This window comes from Portunus trituberculatus, chromosome 37 (genome assembly GCF_017591435.1).
Source record: "Portunus trituberculatus isolate SZX2019 chromosome 37, ASM1759143v1, whole genome shotgun sequence".
Classification (NCBI taxonomy): Eukaryota; Metazoa; Arthropoda; class Malacostraca; order Decapoda; family Portunidae; genus Portunus; species Portunus trituberculatus.
The window spans coordinates 18,072,463-18,074,962 of record NC_059291.1 but is presented as its reverse complement, the minus strand read 5'-3'; the positions used below and the strand labels follow the sequence as shown (position 1 = coordinate 18,074,962).

Genomic DNA, 2,500 nt, shown 5'->3' with positions numbered 1-2,500 from the left:
CCAGCAACTCATGAAGGCAACAGTGACGCAAGTGGATGACCATTCTTCGGGGGTGAGAACTTCCACGTACTGCCCGATGGACGTGGACGAAAGTATGGTATGACGCGGATACGGCCATCACCACCAGGCATTCTCCATCTTCCCACGTTTTAGCTGTAACTTTCTTCTTTCCTTCCTTCCTACAGCCCTAGAGACTCTCAAGGCCACGAGGTACACAACGAGACACTCCACGCCGTGAAGGAGTAGCGTAGCGCTCAAGACTGCATTTGTAACTTAAAAGAATATGCAGCGAGTGTGTCGGTAGGTCAGACAGGGAAGGAAGGGTACGGGAAGATAAAAGTGGACAGGGGAGCAAGATCAAAGGGAAAGTACATGTTGAGGATGAAGCAAAACGACGGGAGAGACGGGAGATGACTTGGGAGAAGGCCATGAAGAGGGAATGACCGGAATAGGGGAAGGAAGAAAAGGAAGAGAGACGAGAGAAAAGGATCGAAGGGTAGGCGAAAACACAAACAAAGATTAATAGAATGGAGGATGGATAATCTGAAGGGGGTCAGCAGAGTAAGGGAAGATGGAACCTGTTCTTTTTAGCATTTTCAGCTTCAGTATATTCATGTGTGGATGTTAGCGAGAGAGAGAGAGAGAGAGAGAGAGAGAGAGAGAGAGAGAGAGAGAGAGAGAGAGTGTGTAGCTTTGCATTCCTCCTCCACTCCTCTCCATCTGCTCGTCTTTTCTCGCACCTCCACCTCCCATCACACTCCTGCCGCAGACTCACGTTGAGCCTCACTGGTGTATACATTAATATGAATGCCGTTGCCTCCGCCTGCCGCTGCTTCCCAAGACAGGTAAAAGGCCTAAACATATTTTACTAGTGTACCAGTGTTGCCGCCGCTCATGTCTCTTCCTCTTCTTCATATTTCCCAACTCCTTTCTCCAATTTCTTATTGCTCACTCATTTTTTTCTCGTTTCTAGTTTATTTTTATACTCTTTCTCTTTATATGCAGTTTTCCTCCGCTCTTCTCTTAGTCTTCTGCGTTGTATTTTTATATTTTTCCAGAAATTTCCTTACTTCTGTTTCTCCTCCTCAGCTTTTATTTTTTATTCCTCTCTCACTATTCTTCCTCGCTTATCTCATCTTGCATTAATCCTCTATTTTTTCATCTTTGCACCTCCAACAATACTTGTTATAACGGTTACCTTATATTGATTCGTGTATTTTTTCATGTTATTGCTTTAACTTCTATATTTTCGCCTCTGTATATTGCTTAATGTATTTACTTTCTGTCCCCTTCCTTTATCTCTCTCTCTCTCTCTCTCTCTCTCTCTCTCTCTCTCTCTCTCTCTCTCTCTCTCTCTCTCTCTCTCTCTCTCTCTCTCTCTCTCTCTCCAGAAACTACTCGGATAGCTTTTCGTACAACACAGAAACACTATCAACAATTACTCCACCAAACCTCACGATAACACTACCACTAAAACAAATAACAGCGAATGGAAAAAAAAAAATGAAAGCACAAAGAAAACTGGCGGGATACAGAATAATTAACACTCGTTATTATGTACAATTCTCCATAATTTAAAGAGCAAAACTGGATTAAATGTGGAAATGAAATAAAAGCGAGCAAAGTGAGCCGTTCCTACCACCAACACCACTACCACCATCACCACCACCACCACCTCAGGAGAGAAGGGGAGGAAGGAGATTTTATTGAAGCGAACCACCGGGTCTCGCCTTCGCCCAGCGCACTGTAAATGTCCGAGTGTTGAGCCAAAATTTAGCCCGGCAGCAGATCCCTTTCCCTTCTTCCATCCTCTTTGTGTATCTTTCCTTCCTCCATGTCTGTCTTGTTTTCCCTTTATCCGTGCCCTTCCCTTCCCTTCCCCTCTTTCTACCTATTCTCCTTCTTCGTTCCTTCTTGAGCACTTCTCGTTTTTCCCTTTTCTCTCTTCCTATCGTGGGTGGTGAGAAGGCACTTGTCAGACTAGTGATTGGGTTTTGTTCGGATGGTGAGAGCTGAAGACGGAAGACGGAGGGAGAAGGAGGGAGAGGAAGAAGAACCAAGGAGGGGGAGAGGTGGATTTCAGAGAAGAGAGGAGAGCCAGGTTGAGCCGCAGATGGGAGGTTAGAGAGGTGAGAGTTGGAGAGATCTCGGAGGACACATGAGGGACAGAAGAAAGGGAGTAAGGGAGAAAAAGGAGACGTGAGGATGTGTGGGAAAAGAAGTGTTGAATCAGACATGGGGGAAGGAGTTATCGAGTTTATCCCAAGAGGAAGAAATGAAGGAAGGAAGGAAGGAAAAAAAAGAAGAGTAAAAGATATGTGGTGAACATACACAAAAGTATTCAGATATTAGGAATAAAAGGAGGCAACGGGTGAAAGATCAAAGTGTAAAAACGCTAAAGAAAAAAATAATAAAACATGGGAAGATAACGTGTGTGCACAAACACAGACGCCTGAGGCAAGCCAGACACGGCAAGGCCAAGGAAGAGACAAGATTGAAG

The 2,500-nt window shown here is 44.7% G+C and overlaps 1 protein-coding gene across 4 annotated transcripts in view; it reads left to right on the top strand.

Moving 5' to 3' along the window:
• Positions 1-2,500, top strand: part of LOC123513869 (hemicentin-1-like) — a 503,630-nt gene that overhangs the window by 500,092 nt on the left and 1,038 nt on the right. For all 4 annotated transcript variants that reach the window (XM_045271299.1, XM_045271300.1, XM_045271297.1 and 1 more), the window contains exon 16: positions 1-2,500. This exon is cut by the window's left edge and continues 208 nt beyond it; it is cut by the window's right edge and continues 1,038 nt beyond it. The gene's annotated coding sequence lies outside the window, so the exon portion shown is untranslated.